We start from the raw sequence: 22,932 nt of genomic DNA on the forward strand, positions 1-22,932 counted from the left end.
CCGACGACAATATCTAAACGGCGGCTCTTCGACGGCGAGGTGGACTGAATCCGGAATGGAACGCGAAAGAATTAAACGCACCCGGTTGGTTTATTGGAACGCCAGTGCTGTACCTGGTCCTAACGGATTTCAGATGATCCACTGGCCAGCGCGGGATTACCTATCTAACCGACTATGGACGTTATTCGGGTTTTCCATCCACACTGGATTAACGACGGTGTACCTGGAGTTTTACCACGACGGACATTGAACCTGCCAACCTTCGTCGCTACATCAACTAAATTTGGACGGTGTTGGAGAAACCGCACGACGACGACCTTTTCCGCGACGAAATAGAATTCAATGGGTGAGTAACTTCCAATTTTTGACTAATTCTGAATTTAAAACTAACATAGTTTAAGCAAAAATACTAAACTAAATTCGTAAGCCTTTTCGCTAACAAGAGAAAAAAATAAGCGACAAAAATTTGGTTGATTAGCTTAAAAGCTGCCTCCAAACACGTCTTCAACACACGAGCAAGAACTACTTCAAAATTATCGAATTCATCGGTAATTTTGCTTAAAAAGAGAAAAACGTCAAAAACGTTTTTTCTATACATAGATTTCTATTTAGTCTTCAAAGAATCGTCTCAAATGTCTAAAATTCATTAAAAACTAAATTTTTCTTAAAAAAAAACTTCAAAAGGAAAATATAATAATGTAAAAATCAATTAAAAACATAAAATTCCATCATTAGTCATAAAAAAGTCATTTATATGCAATTTATGCTTAAAGTTGAACTTCGCGTTAAATTTGACTCAACTGAACGTAACTAAACCTAAAAAAAAAACTGAAAAACAACTGAAAATTAACGAAATAAAGTCTGAAATACCAAAAAAAAACGAGACTTGTACGAAACTAAAAAAAAATACTAAATCCAATTCAATAAAATACAAAACCGTAATCAAAACTAAAAATCAATAAAAATCAAACCAGAAATTCAAAAATATCTTTAAAACTAAACAAATTCAATCTAATTTAAGCTAAAAAGAAAAAAAATAACAAAATCAAATTTAAATTACAAAAAACTCAAACAAATAATAAATTTTCCTCGAATCCAAATTATTTAAGAAGAAAATTTGTAGTTTTTAACGTTGGGCGCCAATGTAACCGTTCGCCGAATTAGCTCGAGGGTTTTATAAGCGCGGTGGCTTAAGCGCCACTCTCAGAGAGAGGCCACCGGTCGTGTTGAAGTATGCCCGACTGTAATAGAGACTCGTTTCTCAGAGGATTTCGAACGGCTCGCGGAAAATCGGCAGAATTTCTTATAAACGAAAACCCAATCTCAAACTGCACCAAAAAGCTGCTAAAAACTTAGGGAAAACTGAAGTTAAAAACAATCAAACGGAAAAAAACATATATAATTACAGAAGGAGTGATTTTATTCAAGTCAGTCAAACGTAATATGGAAAAAAAACTAAAATTCAATTTCTTAAAATTCATTAACTTAAACACAAGCATTCATTCGGGTTGGACGTATTACAAAAATGTACGGAACGGAAATGTTACATGGCCATGAACAAAATAACGACGTACCTGCGCAGGTTTTTACTTGACGAACTCGAAGTAGACGGCAGTCCTCGGTGATGACGACAGTTTGTAGGCGACCATCGTTGTGTCCGGCGACGACTACTGGACCCGTGTGCATATGGCCGAAGAACGGTGCGGAGGGAGTGGCGGCTGGACGGAAGCTTCCGGTTTCACATAAACGAGAGCGTACGGCGGATGCCGTTTATTCCCGGGACGACCCTCATCAGACAATTGGGACGCAACAGAGCCCAACGACCCGGCTTCGCGTACTTAGATTCCTACTAGGCCGAGCGGGGAATGTTACGCCTCCTATTCTCTCGAATCGGATCTGGTTCACGGCGTGCAATTTGCGACACGCGACACGCGAACCGGCTCTCGTTCTCTGGTCCACGGAGAATAACGTATCGGACCTTACCTTCGGCAATTGGCGACCGACGGGAGAATTCGCTGATAGTCTAGCGATTACACTCGCGCCTCCGATTGGCTACCTACTCGAGGCGGGCCTTTGCTGGGCACACGGGCTCACGGACGGAAAATGGCGATTCGCTGCGCCAACGGATCTCCAATTCGGCGATTGCTTCGCCGAAGAAACGTACAAAACCAGCCGTACGAAAAAAGCGCAGCGCGCTGCAAGTCCAACACGAAATCACATTAAACATTACCATTCACACACAACAAATTGACTATAATTACCTTTTTTCGTAGTCACAGAAATAACTCACAAACTGAGCAGAATCGCGAAACAAGACGGACCTCAGTCCACTATTTTTAATAAAAAAACAAAATACAAAAGACGTTTAACACAACTTGTAATAAACTCACTCACTAAAATTTACCTTAATAATCACAATTATACGGAACCAATTATCTCTATACTTTACAAAAAACTGAACGGAAAGTAAACTTCAAATACTTAATTCGCGCACTTCTGCTCTCCAGCCGATCTCGCAGCGAAATGGCAGAGTCGAAGTTGCGCTTCGTCCAAGAAACTATGCCGCTCTTCAAAAGACAAATCCAATTCAATTATTCAACTATTACCTAAAATTGCGCCAACAAATTTCAGATGGCCGCGAAGAATATTCCGCGCCATCAAAATATCTTATTAGCTACTTACTCATATACGCGTTACATAACTTAGTCAGGACACAAACCATACACGAACGATATTCTCAAATGTTCAAATTCAAAGTTGAAGAAATTCCAATTGGATTTCACTTGAAAAGATAAAAACGTCAAAGCTACAAATTAACTAAAATAATCATCAACAATAATAATAAAAACAATTTCAAATATTCAAATAATGTAACAACTTTATCTAACTGAATTCAAACTTTATTTTACTTAAATAGAATAAAAACGTCAAAACGTTACAAATTCTGCATGTTGGTGTATGGTGTAAACCCACATGAATAATATTCGATTCAACTTGATATTCAGCCATATATGTATTGCTGATTAAAGAGGTTGAACAAGCCATACTTCAGACCAATATTCAATTGTCATTGTGTTCAGCTATTGACACCATTGACCAGCTATTGTTCAGCTAATACTCTCACTGTTCAGCATTCATTGTTGCTTGGGAATGGCGGGAGCCAAAATATTGTTTTTCCGATTGATCTGAAATTTTGCACAGTTGATATGGGACCAAAATGGAACTCCAAAGTTTAACAGGAGCTGGAGTTTTTCCAGTTGTTCTTTCATATTTTTCCATATAAACCGTGTATCAGGCTAAATGTTAATAACGTGTGGCAGGCACGAAAATACTCTAATGCCAAAAACGCCAAGGAAATTTGATTTACGAAAAGTTTCTGGATCGACCGGGAATCGAACCCGTCACCCTCAGCATGGTTAATTTGAATGCACACGGCTTTACAACTGTGATCATAGGGTCCTTCGTGAATAAGTTAAGACAGGCCGGATCTAGGACCGGATGTACTTCCGACAACAAAATCTGTAAGTATATTACTCTTGCATACGCTTGAATTGGTAAACAATAGATCCTCATAACTATGGACTGCATAATCAACTTCCACCCAAACGTAGCGAAAAATCTTTCCAAGTATCCATGACTCCATATTCATATTTCCCGCTTCATTAGCACACTGCCAAGGAAAAAAAGTAGACTTTCCATTCCACCAAGCAGAAAGCCTGCTGATGAGATGCAAAGGAAATCAGCATAACAAACTTGACTCCCGACCTCTAGTTGGATGCTTCCATTCTACCGAGGCATGGCATATTACAGTTCATTCCAGATCGGAGCTTCCTTATGGCAACGACGATGACGACGACGACGTCATACTCCACGGTGGTGGCGTGGCGATGATGGTGGCTGATACACACTTTCCAAAAATCGCTTATCATGTTTTCTTTTAGCCGCAAACTTCCTCCTTCCGCGCATTGATTTGCCATAAACCGCGCGCGGTCCCACCCCACTCACCCGCCTTCATTCAAGAAGAAACAAAAACCGGCAAACCGGCAACGGAGATAAAAAAGCGCCATTTCCAGCCGCTTGGGCTTGGGAGAGAGGGGGAGGACATCCTTGATTAAGAGCGTATAACCGCGCGCGAGCGTATCGCCACGACGATCTGATGGCGACGTGACACCTCTTCCGTTCCGTCGTCATCGTGACTACTGGTAGTGGGTTCGTTCAATCAGCTGAGTTGTTTCAAAGCGTCGTCACGAGGTAGCTCGCTGCACGAAGTTAGGTTGCTGAGGTGTACTTTCCACCTTCAATCACCACTAAGTAGGTGCAGAGTGGAAAGTTCAAAATGCACTTTCCTTGAAGTCTGAACTTTTTCCGGTTTTTTTTTTTGGTTCCTCGCCATGAATTTTTTAGCCCACCTTCGTCGGTTTCGACGAAGGGTGAACGTGGTGTGCAGTAATCCAAACTGTCCTTCCAGGGGTGGGTGTGATGGAGTGCGTCGGTGGATAATTCAGCATAGGTGTTTTGAGATATTTAGAAATTGAGGGATCGAGAATGAATGTCTTGGAGGCTTCAGGGATTTTAGGAGAGCTTCAGAAGGGTTGTCGGGGATTTCAAAGCGCTTCGTAGAACTTCACGGGGTTTTCAGGGAGTTCATGGGGCTTAAGAGGGCTTTCTGTAGGTTTTATAGGAAATCTAGGGCATCTTCAGATACCTCAGAAGCTTCAGGAACTTCAGGAGATTACAAAGGAGATTCCAGCCGTTTCAAGGCGAATCAATCAAGTTGTAGGCAGGGATGGCATTCACCATTTGCAAAGAGTTACATTCACTTGCTTCTATCTCAGTTCATAAGCATGCTATCAAAAAACAATGTATGGATGACTTTTACCTTGTAGTTTTATCTGAAAGTTTGCCGAATATCATAAGGGTCGCACACGCATGCTTAACTCGTGGGCGAGCTGTGAAAGCAACTCTCCACGCCGTGAATGTAATTTACATTCACGACGTGGAGAGTTGCTTTCATAGCTCGCTCACGAGTTAAGCATGCGTGTGCGACCCTTATGATATTTGGCAAACTTTCAGATAAAACTACAAGCTAAAAGTCATCCATACATTGTTTTTTGATAGCATGCTTATGAACTGAGATAGTAGCAAGTGAATGTAACTCTTTGCAAATGGTGAATGCCATCCCTGGTTGTAGGTTGTAGCCGACTAGTATAGCCGGAAAAGGACAATAAAATTATCCGCATTGTACATTGAATTCATGAAGAAAACCCAGGAGGAAATTCTTAAGGAATCCCAGGAGGAACTTCTGAAGTAATCCCTGGTAGAATTCCCGAGAGAATACCTTGAGAAATACCAGAAGCAATCCCTGGATAAATTACTGAAGAAACCACTGGAAATAGATCTGAAGGAATTCCTAGAGGTATTCCTAGAGAAATTAATGGAGGAACCCCTGAAGGATTTCATGTCAGAGTTCTTGAAAGAATTCCTGAAGAAATATCTGAAGGAAAATCAGGAGGAAATCCTGATGGTATCCCAAGAGAAAACTCTGAAAAAATTCTTGGAGAAATCTGTGGAGAAATTTCTGAAGATATCCCAGGAGAAACTCCTGAAGGAATCCCAGAATAAATTACTGGAAGAATCCCAGGAAAAAACATGAAGGAGAACCAGAAGGAATTCATGAAGGAATCCCTGGAGGAAATTCTCTAGGAATCCCATCATGAATTCCTGGAGAAATCCAAGGAAGAGTTCGTTATGCAATCCCTGTAGAAATTTCAGAAGGAACCCCTGGAGGAAATATTAAAGGAATCTCATGATGAATTCCTGATGAAATCTAAGGAAGAATTCATTATGTAGTCCCTGTAGAACTTCCAGAAGAAATCCCTGGAGGATTTCCTGAAGTAATTCCTGGATGAACTCCTGTTGGAAATTGGTGAAGGAATCCCTGGTGGAATTTCTAAATAAATCCCTGGAGGAATGCCAGAAGTAATACCCAGAGGAATTCATGAAGGAATCCCTGAAGAAATTCCTGAAGGAATCCCAAGTAGAACTACTGAAAGAATCCCAGGAGAATTTCCTGAAGGAGTCCCTGGAGGATTTACTGAATGATGATGATGAATTCTTGATGAAATCCAAGGAATAATTCATTATATAATCCCTGTAGAATTTGCAGAAGAAATCCCTGGAGGAATTCCTAAAGTTATCCCTGGACGAAGCCCTGTAGGAATCCTTGGAGAAATTACTGAAGGAATACCTGGTGGAATCTCTGGAGGAATTCCTGAAGTAATTCCTAGAGGAATTCTCGAAGGAATCCCTGGAGAAATTCCTGAAGGGATTCCAAGCAGAATCATTGAAATAATCCCAGGAGAATTTCCTGAAGGAGTCCCAGGAGGACTTCTTGAAAGAATTCCATGAGGAATTCCTGAAAGAAACTAAGAATGAATTCCTGAAGGAATTCCAGCAGGAATTGCTGAATGAATCTCTGCAGGAATTTCCGTAGGAATCTCTGGAGGAATTCCTGAAGGATTCCCTGTAGAAATGCCTGATGTAATTCCTGGAGGAATTCTTGAAGGAATCTTTTGAGAAATTCGTAAGGTGAACATTGCAGGATTTCCTGAAGTAATTCCTGCAGTAATTCCTGATGTAATCCCTGCAGGAATTCCTGAAGTAGTCCTTAGAGAAATTCACGAAGAAATCCCAGGAGGAACTCCTGAAGGAATCCCAAGAGAAATTTTTGAAGAAATCCCAGGAAGAATTCCTGAAGGAATCAAAGGGGGAATTCCTGAAGGAATCTCAGGGAGAATTCCTGAAGTTATCCTAGGAGGAAATCCTGAAGGAATCCCAGGAGGAATTCCTGAAGAAATCCCAAGTAGGAGGAATTCCTGAAAGAATCACTGGAAGAATTCCTAATGTAATCCATGGAAGATTTCCTGAAGGAATCCTTGGAAGAGTTCGTCGTGGAATCCCTGAAGGCATTCCAGAAGGACTCCCAGAAGGAATTTCTGATGGAATCCCAGGAAGATCTGAAGGAATTCTAGGAGGAATTGCTGAAGGAATCCCAGGAGTCGTTCCTGAAGTAATCCCTGGAGGAATTCTTGAAGGAATTCCTGGAAGGAGTTCCTGATGGAAGCCTTGGAGGATTTTCTAAAGTTATCACTGGCAGAACTAGTCAAGGATTCCTTGGAGAAATTCCAGAAGAAAACCTTAGAGAAATTTCTGAAGGAATCCCTGGATCAATTCCTGAAGGAACTCTTGCAAGATCCCTTAGATGCATTCCTGAAGAAAATTCGGAAGGAACACCTTCATAGAGTACATTGCTTTGAAATGCAGATTAGAGACCGTCAGTGGTAGGTCACCGTTACTTTAAAACATACTAGGCGTCAGTACTGTGCATGTAATCATTCCCGCCAGCGCTTCAATCTGAAATATTAAACTAGTTTTTCTTATTCGTTACTAATTCGTTACTTTGAGTACCTCATTAACAGTTGAATCAAATTGGCTACAAAAAAAAAGTTCGCTTAGGCAGTAATGAGATAACTATTCAGTCCCCTTTTCGCTCTTCCTGAACAACGCCACCTACCACCACTGACTGACTGTTTGTTATCATCATCAGCCAGAGTGCTTGACAAGAAACTGTGAGAGTGGAATTTCATTAAAGTTAGAGAACCTTTCGGTTCGTTTCGGGAGTGTCATCTGCTATAAAAGAACCAAGACCATACCGAAACCGAATCTCCTGGCACAAGGAGGAAATTTTTCCTACATTATTCATGACGAGTTTTTCTCATTTTCAGTTTTTCCATAAAGGCTTGAATTTCTGGTGTCGTCGTTTCCCTACCTTAATTCTGGCCTACACGGTGCGTGGTGCTGGTGGTGCATCCCCGAGGGAGTCATCAACAGAATATTGAAAATAGATCAGCTCCTCTCCCATGTACCACCTCTCCCTTCCTTAGATGGAAGAAAAGGGGAAAAACTAATGTCACCAGCGACCGGTGTGCTCTCCTGCTTGTGCTGTGGTAGGTTTCCTGCGAGGTGCGAAGATCAGCCCGAAATCGAGGAAGTTTTCCCAATAAGTAGAAGGAAATCGAAACCGAACGCCCGCCCCCGCCCACCTCTTGCTCACGTCGCGTCATTCCGGGTTGTGTGGGAGTGCGATAGTGCAAGGCAAATGGGGACGACGGAACCCCTTGCACGGTTCTATGAAAACATATTGGATGGAAGAAGTGTCTTCCTTTGCGCCTTCTGTGTTGTTGGGGAGCGCGCGTCCGTCCGCCGTCGTCGTCGATTTGCGATCGGAAGCTCGACGACGGCGGCGATGCGCTAGATGGAAACCCATCAGTGAACGAAGCAGTACGGTACGGATGGTGAAGTGACAACGAGAACTCAATACCTTCTTGGAGGGAATTAGTGTGAAATGCTCCGTTTGAATCAAATGACTTAGCTCGAATGTTTGGCGACTCGTTTTCACATCTTTGAGGCGCATTTCACCCCCATCTCCTCGTACGTACACGATTATGATGATGATGACTCTGGCTGCACGGGAAGACGGTTGCCGGTTGGTAGCTACGTACCTAGCTGTATGACGACACGGTTTCTTCTGCAGCAACACGGAAGATGCTTCTGTACTGGTTCTGAAGACCTCCCACGATAATGCACACCCCAAGAAGGAGGACGATGACACTCTGTCTTGATGGTGATGCGATGTGCCATTGGAAAATGTTGTAGAAAATTGCCATATAAAAGCGAGCGTTGCGTTGGTCGGAGTCTTCGCAGTGGAAGACCAAATCAGTGGCAAGCAACACAAACAACCTGGTGGTGGTGTGTGGTGGGATTCGAAGGATTCGGATGGTTTAAGTCATTGAAGAGGCTTGCCGATTTTGAATGTTATAAATATAAAGGGAAACAACCTGCTTCTCAGCCGGGTGTTCTACGAGTACTTCTATAGCCATTTACTGAGAGCTTGCAAGAAGATACACATGCTCACGTATTCCCCAAAAAAATCCTCCAGCACTTCCTATAGGATTTCCCCCAGGAGTTCTTTTGGGAAATCATCCAAGAGCTCCTCCAAGTTCCTTCTAGAATTTGTCTAGAAACTCCTCTAAGAATTCTTCTAGAAATTCCTCTGGGAATTCCTCCAGGAATATCTCTTAAAATTTCTCCTGGAATTCATCTGGAAATTCTTTCTGAAACTCCTTTGGCAATTCCTCTTAGTGTTCTTATTGAAATTCCACCAATAACTCCTCTGGGAATTCCTCCAGGCATTTCTCTGGAAATTCATCACTTCCTCTAAGATTTCCCGCAGGAGCTCTTCTGGGAAATTATCCAAGAGTTCCTCCGATAATCTCTTTAGAAATTCCTCTTAGAATTCCTCTGGAAATTCCTCCGGGAATTCCTCCAGAAATTTCTCTGGGAATTCCTCCAGGAATTTCTTTTGCAATTTCTCCTGGAATTACCCTGGCAATTCCTTCTGAAACTCCTCTGGGAGTTCCTCTTAGTGTTCTTATGGAAATTCCACCAATAACTCCTCTGGGAATCCTTCCAGTTATTTCTCTGGAAATTCCTCCAAGAATTCCTCTGGAAATTTATTCACGAATTCCTCTAGAAATTCATCCAGTAATTCCTCTGGGAATTCCTGTGGAAAAAAAATAGGAACTTCTATGGGAATTCCTTGAGAAATTCCTTCAGAAATTCTTCTGAAAAATCATTTTGGAATTTAAAGGAATTCCTCTGGGCATTCCTCCTGGAATTTCTATTGGATTCCTCCTTTTAATTCTTTTTTCTGAAATTCCTCTAGGAATTCCTCCAGGAATTCGTTTTGAAACTCTTTCGGGAATTTCCCTGGGGAGAAAAAGAGAGATTTTACCGTAGACTGGGAACCAGCAAGGGTCATCGGAACCGATTTCTCAGATCAAAGCATTTTTGGTTTCATTTCGGGTCCTGAGTATCTGTGAAAAATTTGAGCACAATCGGTTGCGGCTACACTTTGTGCATTGCAATTTGTATAAGATTTTGTAAAGGAAAACACCCTTTTTTCGTTTTTGTCATAAGTTGAAAAAGTTTGATGTCGAAATAATAGCCTAGGTTGTTCTGGAAAGCTATGTCGAAGACCACAAGGCGATCCGATGCTTGTAAATACAGTAATATTCAACAAATGATAGAAAGAACCAGCTGCCGAAGGGAACGCTTGGCCATAGTTTCAAACAGGGTTCATGATTATGTGTCTTTGGATCACTCTTTGCATTGGCGAGTGTCCAGCTGCGAGTAAACTTTCAAGTTGTTTTGGTCACTTCAGTGATCGCTGATTCTTGTTTCCAATACATTACTAGCCATTCTTGTGTAGCAGCTGTCGCAGTCTTTACAGTTCAGACGGTGTATTAGGTTGTGTCGGTAGGCCATCGGTAGTGGGTTATGAAACATATGTATGTTCATTGGGCAGCTATGATTTTCGTAACGATCATGCTGATTTTCATAGAACTGATTAAACTTTTCAATGCATCTATAGTTAAAGAACCATAATGTGATTTATGAACTGTTTTAGTTTCCAAAAGTGAGGAACTAAATTTGCACCATGGCGACATCATTGTCACAAGTATGCAGCGGTCCGTACGGAATAGTTACCGTAAACCATCTTCGTTAAATAAGGAGAGGTTTGGCTCTTGAGCGAAAGTTTCATCCATGAAACTGAACAATTAACAACAAATAGACTAGTTCCGGATTCAAAACAGTTCAGTTCATGCATTCACTCATGAGTCAATTTACACGTGCATTGCATCATTCCATCCAGAATCTAATTCCATGCTAAGCGCTACGATTTTCTTAATTTGGCTACTGAACTTTATAATTAAGCAACAAGAAATCATAAAACAACATTATGAAATCATAATCAAGCTCTGATGAATTCATTAGCACACGTTAAGGTTTCATAAGGTCTCATTTGAAATCAAGAGAGTACATTATGAGTTTCATAATGTGACATAATGAATTCATATGGGCTTGTCTATGATTTCATAAAGCAGTTTTAAGGATACCGGCAACATAATCTGTTCCGTTTTTATGAATTCCTTACGGTTATTTGCCTGAGTGTAGAATCACTTTTTTCACACCAGGGAGTCAACGTAAACATGATTAATCAATTTTTAACAAGCCAAAAAGTGTTTATGTGTACAATTTTGTCAAGGTACCCAATCGGCGCGATCATACTATGAACAACGCCGTTGAGCTTGTTCAATAACTTACCGGGAGCTTCTAAAACGTTTGCCTCCCATGTTAACGCTCCCATTTTCACTCTCTGTGATTTGCTCCCGCGCAAACGACTTCGAACAAACAAAATATGCCTCATTGCAGGGTCAAATAACAAGTCTGTTAAGGAGAACACACGGTTAAGAGTGATGGAAAAATTGCAGCGACCAATAATGATCGAATTTATTTTTGCATACCGCCTAACGCCTCATGATCAATTTGGTATCAATTCGCTATTAATTTATGAATTTGCTGCTATATCATGTAAAACAATATATTAAAAGAACTACTTTTTTTTAACTTGAAAGATTGAATAATTTTCCCTTGAGTTGTGTTTCCATCTAGTTCACGTCTATTTTGGGCACAATTTCTGAATTCAATTCCCAGCACAAATTCTTCGTGACAATATGGTACATAGGATGGTCAAAAATTATGATTTAACCGTAGGTATTTAATGGAAAATTTAGTCAAATTCTCCGCAATCTAAATCATAGCATTTAATCAAAGTACGATTGAGCAGCAAGTTTTAAGCTGAGATGGATGTAGCTTTAGAATAACGACCACCAAAATACTTTAACTAATATGTTTGCCCACCAGATCATAGTACGCCATCACAGTGCAACGAAGTGTGGTTGTGAAACACGTAGTTTTGTTTGCAGAAAATTTCCGGACACATTTGCTTACATCTCCCTAGACAAAGACAATTTGTTGTTTACATTTCAACCGACGGAAAAAAGTAATTTATTTTATTAATTGCAGCAGTGAAATCCAACTTTCCAGTACCCCAGGGCTTTTGTGGGGTGTGAATCGAAGGTTATGTTAGTTCAACAAGTGAATCTGGCGAAGTAAAAATTGTACGGTGATGAAGAAAACTTCGGATGACTGCTGCTTTGGTGCAATTGCCTTCGTCATACGCAGAAGGAGAAAAATGTCAACTAGTAAGTCGAATAAAATTAAACATGAAATATAGAGAAATTATTAGATCACCATGAATGCCAATGAAGCATTGGCAAAGGTATGTCCAAAAATCTATAGTGATTGGCTATTTTCCGTTTGATGTGATGAAATTTATATGGCGAAGTAAATTGTTAACCTAGGTTCAAACCCTTTTGAAATTGTTGTCTGCCCTATTGTTATATAAGTTCAAGTTGTAATATAAGTTCAAAATGGAATAATACTCACACAAGCCAGTAGTTAACGATTGTCTTTAGTCACAATGACATACCTGTAATGAAAATAAAATAGAAAAAGTATTAGTTATAGAACTTCATTTTGTTCATACCAGTATCCTTTTGAAACTCTATCGAGAGTTTTTGTTAGTTTTATGGATTTTCATTTTAAAAGTTTAGTTTAGAGTTCAGTTTTTTTAGTTAACTTAACTTTAGATACAATCTAGTAAAAATCATAGATGGAAAGTAAATAAATATTAGAAACAGTTACAGGGCCTTTAAACAATTATGTAGTTGAATATTGAAAATAAATTGAACCGTATTGGATTCAGAACGCGTTGATATCATAAAAATGTTTCCACTACCTACATTCTACATTGAAACAGCAGCTAGGTGCATATCTCATCAAGTCCTAGTGGGTATTTGTGTGAGCGCCTTCATGGATGGTGAGTAGAGATGGTCGGGTTTCGGGCTTGGAAATTTGAAAAAAGCTCGGGTACGGGTCGGGTACGGGTTTGAACAATTTCAAAATTTTCGGGTACGGGTCGGGTCGGGTTTGAATAATGTCGGGTTCAAGTCGGGTTTGGTACCAATGTAGACAAATCAGTATTTAGAAAAATGCTTTACTTGTTGTAGCCGATACATTTAATGAATATTATTTAACTCGGGTTTGAGTCGGGTTTATTGGCAAATATTTTTTCCGGGTTCGGGTTTGATCGATGAAATTTTTTCGGGTTCGGGTCGGGTCCGGGTTTGACGGAACAAAAAATTCTCGGGTACGGGTCGGGCCCGGGTTTTGAAATTGAAAATTGTTCGGGTACGGGTCGGGTTCGGGTCTGTAAAATCTGAAACCCGACCATCTCTAATGGTGAGTACCCCATCCATGGCACCTTTCAGTACAAAATAATCAGAGAAGCACATTGTAATAACGTTACTTCGATACTGGCTCCATTTCCCCCTTCCTCTTGATTTGATCCCACTTCATTCCCAGAAATAGGTAGGTGAAGATAATACGAGGGAAATATCGACACACACGATGGTACGACAAAGTGGTAGCAAATGGTGCTACCATATGCGTCTTCTTCCCAGTGAATGAGCTGCTCCATGGAACCAGTGAAAGTGAACCCAACAGTTATGCTAAATTTAGCAACAACACTAACTGTTCTGCTGTTTGCGTAGGCAGCCAGCTAACAGAGTTCCGTGGAGTCATTTTGCATCGGAGAGCAATTTAAAGCGCAAAGTTTGCCGAAACTTTTCCGAGCATAATTATGGTAGCGAACGATACCGACACAGCTTATTATTCAGTTATGTGTAATAACGCTTGTTAACTGCTGCTGCTGAGGCTGCCGTCGAAAGCGGCAGCAGCACAGAATGCGGCGGGAACTAAAGTGTCCTTGTTCGGAGTCAAAACTTGGAAAATCGCTTTCGGTGAACCCTGCCTAGCTTTCCCGTGGCAGCGGCGGCGGCGGCCAGCCTCCACCGTCAGGATGGAATCAAAAGATAAACTTTGACGTCGAACAAGTTCCGGTTTCTTTTTGGGGGGTAAACTCCTTACAAAGTGCGCAACAAAGGATTTGAAGAGAACTTTGTGCGGGGATTGAAGACTGTAGCCGAAAGTGTCGACGGAGTGCGTATGTGTGACCTCCTAAAAGTAATCAAACCTGGTAATTTGTGGATGAAAGAGGTTGCTGTGTCTTTCTTTTCTTATTAGGGCATTTAATGTTATCTCGTTGCTATATTCTTTTGTTCAAGTTATTAAAAAAACGCAGTTGTCAGACTAAATAATAAGCCTTTAGTGTCCTTGTGAACGCCTTTCATGGTATTCTGCTCCGCTGTTGGAAAAATGAAGGTCTTTTCCTGGATTTCAGATTTAATGATACCAAGAGGGGAATTGTACCAGTACACTTTAGGTTGATAATTACTCTCCAAAAAAGTTAAACATCTGTATTCGCTATTGCATTTGGTGGTCTAGATTTGATTAAAATATGGTTTCTTGGAATTTGTTGTATAGCCATGATACAAATCAACTTTTTACTGGATGGTTACAAGTATGAAGTATCTTATTCAAATGGGAATGATTTTAATGTGTTATTACGAAGAGAACCTGAACTTTGATTCGAACCTACTCCGCATAGTTAAGCTGGGGGTCACAATCATTTTGCAAGTTGGCCGGAAAATTGACCATAAGAGGGTTCACCGTTCTTAGGTGATTAGAAATAAAACCAGTCCTAATTTCGAATCCAATTCAATGAATTTCACCGGCATCTAAAATTGCCAACATATCTTGCTCTGTGGCTTTCATCAGCTTCTCAACATCCTTGCCAGTAAAATTATCCACCATAAAACGCATTTCGTCCATTTTCGAAATTAAAGGTATAACTTTTGGTGTTTTATTCTCCTGTCGAAGCTACGCGCCGTGTCTGGGACGACGACGACGACGACGTCATTCCAGAGCCCCAGAACGCAAAATTGAATATAAAACACAAGCATTCCAAGTTTTACATCTGAAACGCGATAAAAACAGCGTGAGGGCGCGGTGGAAAGATCCCACGTCAGCTGATTGGTTGGTAACCATAACCATTCCGAGGCTGGCAATTCGGCGGTGCTAGGATGCTTCGCGCGCGCTACAGAAAGCGGAACGAAATCGTTGCGTAGCGATGTTTGGCGTAGAATTGGGGTACCGAACAAGACTGCCACCGCCATAACGTAGGCCGTTTCATAGCCGGCATGAGAATTTGAATCAGGCAATCTTGGTTTTATCGCTCGAAAATGAGTCGGAAGTGCCGCCGTTGCTGCGTTTCGGTCGTACTTTGTTGCTGATGTTGGGTTGAATTGTAGATTGCGCAATTGGTAGGTACGCAATTATTTAAAACACGTGTTGAGTAGGGTGCGTCATAGCTCTGAGAAATAATTGCGTTTTTGAAAATAAAAACAGAAACCAACAACAGTGTACAACAAACATGAAACAAAATGTAAAATAATAAAAGGGACAACTAAAATGGCATTTAGAGAGTTATAAGAAACATATCTCGCGTGGGTCTTTGCCGTTTGTATCGAGTCGTATTTTCTCCTGTTATTCGCAATGGGGAGTTTTACGGGTGGCCTATTGGGCCTACGCCAACACTCCTGTCTCTCCGAAGGGCTATCGTGCCATTTCTTTTTAACGTTCCATCCAACATTGGGACGACCACGCTGATGGGGCTACCACCTAGGACCTTGCTGAGCGTGATGCAGCGGTTCTTACTCAGCCGCTGGATGCCAGAATAGACGCTGTTTGAGCCGCACCTCCTTCGTGAACAGACGCTCGGATCGTACCTCCTCAACCTAGCTGAAGTCAGAAGGACAACAGTGCTCAGGCTGCACTACCAGCTAAGAACACAATTCTTAACGCCAGCAAGAAGAACGAGATCGCGAAGCGATGGAAGAGCTGCACCACGCTAAGAACTGAAGTTTTTCGACAAGCTGAATCGCTCGCGGAGAAACTTTGTGCCACATGCCGACATGTGCCGAGTCAATCACGGGAATCTTCTCACGAACGAGTGAGAGGTGGTGTCAGCATTATGATGAGCACCTCAATAGTGACGTTGCAAGCACCGAAGATGGCGAGGTAACAGCTCTAGGAGTACGTGCGCAGGACGAAAGATTATCGGCCCCTAAACTCCAAGAGCTTGAGGAGAAGGTTGGCCAGTTGAAAAACAACAAAGCCGCTAGAGCAAGTCAAGTACCAAGAGATCTTTCTAAAATACGGGTGAGAAGCGTTGGTGAGAGCACTACACTAGTTCATTACCAAGATTAGGGAGAAAGTCGGTGGGAGCTTAAGATGGCGTTTCTTAGGCGAAGCATGTTCTAACATCAGTGAGGACTCACCACCTTTGGCATCGCAAGGTGACCGAGCATCATGTGCGCTGCACACGAACTGTTCAAGCGGGGTTTGCCTAGGCGTGGCGGGGGTTCAGCAGTGGGCTCTGCTGGGCCTCTTCAGAAATACCACACATCCGGAAGCATCAACTCTGTTCAAGCGAACCGGCACCGCTTCCAAAGTGCCACAGCCTAGTCAGGGGTGCCTCGGGCACATCAGGAGCGATGTCAGTAAGCTCCTGATTACGATATACTGGCGCGCGACGTTACTGGTCAATGAGATGGTACACTCTAAGAGGACCGCGGAGTAGAGGAGTGCTGGTGGTGACGGCATTCTATCCTCTTAGTAGGGCCGGGTGACACTGACCTGAAACGACGGATGGGCTAATGTCGGAGCCGCCTTCCGTCCCATAAAACCTTGGCAAGGCCTTAGAGTACGTTCCCGAACTGTATCCAGCTTAGGAAACTAACTGGGTGGAGGTAGGTTCAGTTGAAGTATCCTGATTTGCGCTGATCCTGGCTCTGAGCTCAGGTCCCATAAGGGCCTGTGCCAACCCGTGGGTGGCCTCCCTGCTTGCATAGATAACCACCGGGATCCTTGGGCGACTACTTCAGTGGCAGTGAGGGATAGCGGCTCTAAGGGGGACCCTTACAGCAGTGATGGAATCGTATTTGATTAGGGAATCTGAGAACGTGGAGGGTGAGGTGATCAACCCGTTCGCGAAAAGCGGACTGGTCAGATCACCAACGCAGGCGTCGAGGGTAGAATCCCCGCAAGTGTCGGAGTACGGCACTCCGAGGGTCGGGTCGGCAATAGAGGACACGCAGATGAGTGGGGCAGAGCTCACGCGTGCGCTGACTCGCAACAGGGATGGACTTCCGAAGCTGCTGGTGGTCTCCGAACAGCTCGACGAGCTGATCGGATACACCAGTGGGCGGAACAACATCAGTAAAGACCTTAAAAAAGGTCTGCTGAGGCTCCGCGATTCGGTCGCCCAGGCCCGGAGGGAGTACGATCTCCTGTTTGATCGTAGTGCGGGTAGAGAGGAGAGGTCCACGCAAACGGACCGCTCCTCCACAGAGAGTGTGTGCAAGGTGCAGCCAGGTGGGGCTGCAGAGAGTGGAAAAATCTCGGCCCAAACCAAACGGCCGAGATCGATGGATGTGGAGCGGCCGGTGAGTGGCAAACGCCCGCGTAGTGCGAGTAACGCCAAGCCGGTCGCGAAACGGGCTCGGGGCAAAGAGCCGAAACCCCGGGGCGAGACTGCTAAGAGCGGTAGCAGTGACCAACCGGTCCAAGGGAAGATGAACCCTTGGATCACGGTTGGCAAGAGAGGGCGCGTAGAAAGAGAGAAGGTTTTGAGCAAAACCAAGGCGAAGCCGGCGCGTAAGCGTACGAAAGGCGACGCACTGGTGCTCAAAGCAGAGGGCAATAGCTACGCAGATGTGCTGCGGGCTATGCGGAGCGAGGATCGTCTCTCGGGACTAGGTGCGGATGTTAAAAGCATCCGGCGCACTAGGACTGGAGAGATGATGCTAGAGCTGAAGAAGAATGCCGTTAACAAGGGCTCTTCCTACACGGCTCTAGCACAAGAAGTGCTTGGTGAAAAAGTGCGGGTGAGGGCTCTGACGCCGGAGATGACCATCCAGTGTAAGAACTTGGATGAGATCACCACCGCGGAGGAGCTCTCTGCTGTTCTTAAACAGCAGTGTAATGTGGACGCGCCATGCGCATCGATCCGCATGAGGCGAGGCCCAGCAGGTATGCAGATCGCGACGATCAAGCTTCCAGTCGGGGAAGCGAAGAAAGCGACTGCTAAGGGCATGGTCGAAGTCGGATGGTCGGAGTGCCCGCTCAGTGTATGTGAGCCGCCGGAAGTGTGCTTCAGGTGTTTCGGACGAGGCCACAAGTCGTGGGCATGCAAAGGCCCGGATAGGAGCAAGCTCTGCAGGAGATGCGGAGTAGAAGGCCACTTCGTCAGGGAGTGTAAATCGGCGCCAAAGTGTCTGATTTGCACGACGAACAAGGGCCATGTGACGGGTGGGCCTAAGTGCCCAAGCATAAGTGGACGTAACGGCCGAAAATGACGCAAGTCACACAGTTGAACCTGAATCACTGTGAAGCCGCGCAGCAGCTGTTGTGGCAATCCGCCTCGGAGTCGAGTATAGACATCGCGCTTCTTTCGGACCCATACCGCATCCCCCCCAATAACGGGAACTGGGTTGCGGATAAGGCCAAGAAAGCGGCGATCTGTACGACCGGTCGGTACCCGGTCCAGGAGATAATCTCCACGACGTGCGAGGGCTTCGCGATTGCGAAGATCGGCGGAGTCTACTACTGCAGCTGCTATGCCCCACCTAGGTGGCCGATAGGTCAGTTCTCGTCCATGCTAGATTCGCTGTCAAGCGCTCTAGCTGGACTGAGCCCCTTGGTCATCGGTGGGGACTTTAACGCGTGGGCGGTCGAGTGGGGCAGTCGCTCTACGAACGAGAGAGGTTGGGCTCTACTCGAAGCTATGGCGGGATTGAACGTTGAGATCGCGAATGTCGGCAGTGTAAGCACTTTTAGCAGAAACGGTGCGGAGTCCATCATTGATGTGACCTTCTGGAGCCCAGGGCTTAACCCTAGCTCAGACTGGAGAGTTGATAACGGGTACACGCATAGTGATCACCTGGCGATTCGATACAGTATCGAACAGGGCGGTAGACGGCAGCAGTCGAGGATAACCGACACTCACCGAGGATGGCTAACCTCGAGTTTCGATAAGCCGGCATTTGTGGAGCGGATGCTCATGGAGCAGAATACAGACTACTTGTCTAGCGACGGTCTAGTTGGTACCTTGAGACGAGCGTGTGATGCGGCAATGCCGAGGCGATCCATACCCAGGAATGGACGAAGACCGGTGTACTGGTGGTGTCAAGAAATCGCGGAGCTCCGTGCATCTTGCCACAGGGCAAGGAGAAGGATGCAGAGAGCCCGGACCGATGAGTCGAGAGCGGAGCGAGAGGTGGCATACAGGGCGGCAAAGTTGGCACTGAACAAAGAGATCAAGGCGCGTAAGCGGGCGTGCTTCAATGATCTCTGTCAGACGGCCAACACAACCCCCTGGGGTGATGCGTACCGCGTAGTCATGTGCAAAACGAAAGGCACATCTGCACCACCGGAACGCTCTCCCGCGATGCTGCAGAGGATCGTGGAAACGTTGTTCCCGCACCACGAGGTGAGACCATGGGCACCCACACCACAAGACCATCCTGGTCCGAGTGAGGTTCCCCCAGTGACGAATGAGGAGCTAGCCGCAATTGCGAAATCACTTAAGCTGAACAAGGCCCCGGGCCCGGATGGCATTCCGACGGTGGCTATCAAAGCGGCCATCGAGGCTAGCCCTGACATGATCAGATCGGCTATGCAGAGATGCTTGGATAGAGGCGAGTTTCCAGAGAGGTGGAAAAGGCAAAAGTTGGTTCTACTGCCCAAGCACGGGAAGCCACCAGGCGACCCGTCGGCTTATAGACCAATTTGCCTCCTGGACACGGCCGGGAAACTCCTAGAGCGGATCATTCTGTCAAGGTTATTGGTCTATACCGAGAGGTCGGACAACGCGGGGCTATCAGACAGCCAGTACGGGTTTCGCAAAGGTAGATCGACAATGGATGCCATTAGGTCGGTGACTGGATTGGCCGAAATTGCGCTGCAGAAAAAGAGGAGAGGCATACGGTACTGCGCGATCGTAACGCTAGACGTTAGAAACGCCTTCAATAGTGTAAGCTGGGCCGCCATAGAGAGCGCCATATCTCGCTTAGGTGTCCCGGCTGGCCTAAGGCGTATTCTGGGTAGTTACTTCCAGAACAGGGTGCTGATTTACGACACAGAGGAAGGCCAAAAACAGTACAATGTCACTGCAGGTGTACCGCAAGGATCCATCTTGGGTCCGGTACTGTGGAACGCGGCATATGATGGAGTACTGAGGCTAGCACTACCACCGGGAGTAAAGTTGGTTGGCTTCGCCGACGACATTACCCTGGTGGTATACGGTGAGTCGCTCGAAGAGGTGGAATTGACGGCAGCGCATGCGATTGACATAGTGGAGGGCTGGATGAGGTCGAGGCAACTGACACTCGCACACCACAAGACAGAGGTGGTGGTGGTGAACAACCGCCAGTCTGCACAGCAGGCAGTGGTCACCACGGGCGGGTGCTCGATCGAGTCCTGTCGCTCACTGAAGCTCCTTGGAGTCATGGTCGACGACAAGTTGAGCTTCAGTAGTCATGTCGAGTATGCTTGTAAGAGGGCGAGTGTAGCGGTTATGGCATTGTCTAGGATGATGTCAAACAGTTCGGCAGTTGTCTCGAGTAAGCGGAAGCTGCTCGCGTCAGTCGCGGTGTCCATACTACGGTATGGCGCCGCCGCATGGTCGAACGCGCTCAAGCTGCAGAGGAATGTTGACCGACTAGAGAGTGTACATAGGCTGATGTGCCTCAGGGTGGCCAGTGCATACCGGACTGTCTCGAAAGACGCGGTATGCGTGTTAGCGGGCATGATGCCGATAGCACTGGTGTTGGCCGAGGATGTTGAGTGCTACGATGAAAGAGGTACGAGAGGTGCGCGACGAAACGCCAGAACTTCGTCTATGGTGAAATGGCAAAGAGTCTGGGACTCTTCAACAAAGGGTAGGTGGACACACAGGCTCATACCGAGCGTGTCCCGGTGGACGTGTAGACCCCATGGCGAAGTGAACTTTCACCTGACACAATTTCTGTCGGGCCATGGGTGCTTTAGGTGGTACCTGCACAGGTTCGGGCATGCAAACTCACCCTCATGCCCGGAGTGTGCATACAGGGCGGAGACGGCGGAACATGTACTCTTCGAGTGCCCGCGTTTTGCGGAGCAGAGGTCGAGCATGTTAGAGGTATGCGGCAGGGATACTACTCCCGATAACATTATTGAGAGGATGTGTACGGGGGTGGACGAGTGGAATGTCGTGTCGAACACGGTATCCACAATCGTGCTCCACCTCCAAAGGAAATGGCGGGCCGACCAACAGTTAGTCGAGTTGGCCCCCTAGAGATATGCCGAGTGTGATGGCTGACAGATGAGCGAGAGTGCGAAAGCACAGTCCCCCCCCTCCTCTACGAAGTAATCCCTAACGGGCGTGCCGCGGAGCAAGGTCAGGTAGTGCAGAATGTGGTTTTCCTACGGTGTTGCTAACCAACAGGTTTCCTCATTCTATAAAAAAAAAAAAAAAAAAAAAAAAGATTAGGGAGAAGGAAGTATTACCGGAGGGATAGATGAAAGGTATCGTGTGTCCCATCTACAAAAAGGGGGACAAGTTGGATTGCGGAAACTATCGCACGATAACACTACTGTGCGCTTGCCTACAAGATAGTCTCTCAAATTTATGCCGCCGTCTATCACCGATTGCAAGAGAGTTCGTGGGGTAATATGAATGCGCTACAACGGACCAGATGTTCGCCATCCGCCAGGTGTTGACGAAATGCCGCGAATACAACGTGCCCACACATCACTTGTTCATCGATTTCAAATCGGCGTATGATACCATCGATTGAGACCAGCTATGGCAGATTATGCACGAATACGGATTCGCGGATAAAATGATACGATTGATCAAGGCGACGATGGATTGAGTGATGTGCGAAGTTCGAGTATCAGGGACACTCTCGAGTTCCTTCGAATTTCGCAGAGGGTTACGTCAAGGTGATGGTCTTTCTTGCTTGCTGTTTAACAATGCTTTAGTTTAGAGAGTGTAATTAGGAGAGCGGGGATAAACACGAGTGGAACGATTTTCATGAAGTCTGTTTAGCTGCTTGGTTTTCGGGAGGCTGCGGTGGGTGAGTCACGTGTCAGGATGTTGGATAGCAACCCGACTAAAATGGTTCTCGAGAGTCATCGGACCGGTACAAGAAGCCGTGGTGTGCAGCGAGCTAGGTGGGTTGATCGAGTGGAGGACGATTTGCGGACCCTTCGCAGAGTGCAAAACTGGAGGCACACAGCCATGGACCGAGTGGAATGGAGACGACTCCCATGTACGGGACACTCAGGCCTTAGTCGGACCGGTAAGGTAAGGTAAGTAAGTACTGATGCACGATTTCGGCGAAGTATTCCCTAGGTCAACGATGCGGTCACTAAGAAAACAAGTTTCCACGAGTAAACGAGCTGATCGATATCCCAGAAGCCATTGCTTATATACAGGGAGACCAGGTTATCGATGGATAAGACTCAGCGGTTTATTTACCTTCAGGAGCAAGTCTCAGGCAAGGTTAGGGTACGTTGGCTACTTGGAAGATCCGTTGAAAGTGAATTTATCACTCCTGAGGGCAAGGATGGGAACACTCACTTGCAAAGTGTTACACTCACTTGCTATTTTCTCAGCTCAGAAGCGTGCAATCAAAAAACGATGTATGGACGACTTTTGCCTTGTGATTTTGTCTAAAAGTTTTCCGAATAAAGTAAGGGTCGCATACGCATACCAAAGTCGTGAGGGAGCTGCAAAAGCAACTCTCCACGAGGTGAATGTAAATTACACTCACCTAGTGGAGAGTCGCTTTCACAGTTCAGTCATGACTTTGGGATTCGTGTGCGACCCCTACTCTATTCGGAAGTTTTAGACAAAACCACAAGACAAAAGTCGTCCATACATCGTTTTTTGATTGCACG

At 45.1% G+C, this 22,932-nt stretch overlaps 1 protein-coding gene across 34 annotated transcripts in view; it reads right to left on the minus strand.

Moving 5' to 3' along the window:
* The window catches only part of LOC115253893 (protein muscleblind), a 1,330,915-nt gene that overhangs the window by 376,473 nt on the left and 931,510 nt on the right, over window positions 1-22,932 (minus strand). For 31 of the 34 annotated variants that reach the window (XR_009999367.1, XR_009999369.1, XR_009999370.1 and 28 more), the window contains one exon: window positions 12,412-12,454. The exons of the other annotated variants lie outside the window; for them this stretch is intronic. The gene's annotated coding sequence lies outside the window, so the exon portion shown is untranslated. The remainder of the gene's footprint in view (window positions 1-12,411; window positions 12,455-22,932) is intronic. 34 annotated transcript variants of the gene reach the window in all.

This window comes from Aedes albopictus, chromosome 3 (assembly GCF_035046485.1).
Source record: "Aedes albopictus strain Foshan chromosome 3, AalbF5, whole genome shotgun sequence".
Lineage (NCBI taxonomy): Eukaryota > Metazoa > Arthropoda > Insecta > Diptera > Culicidae > Aedes > Aedes albopictus.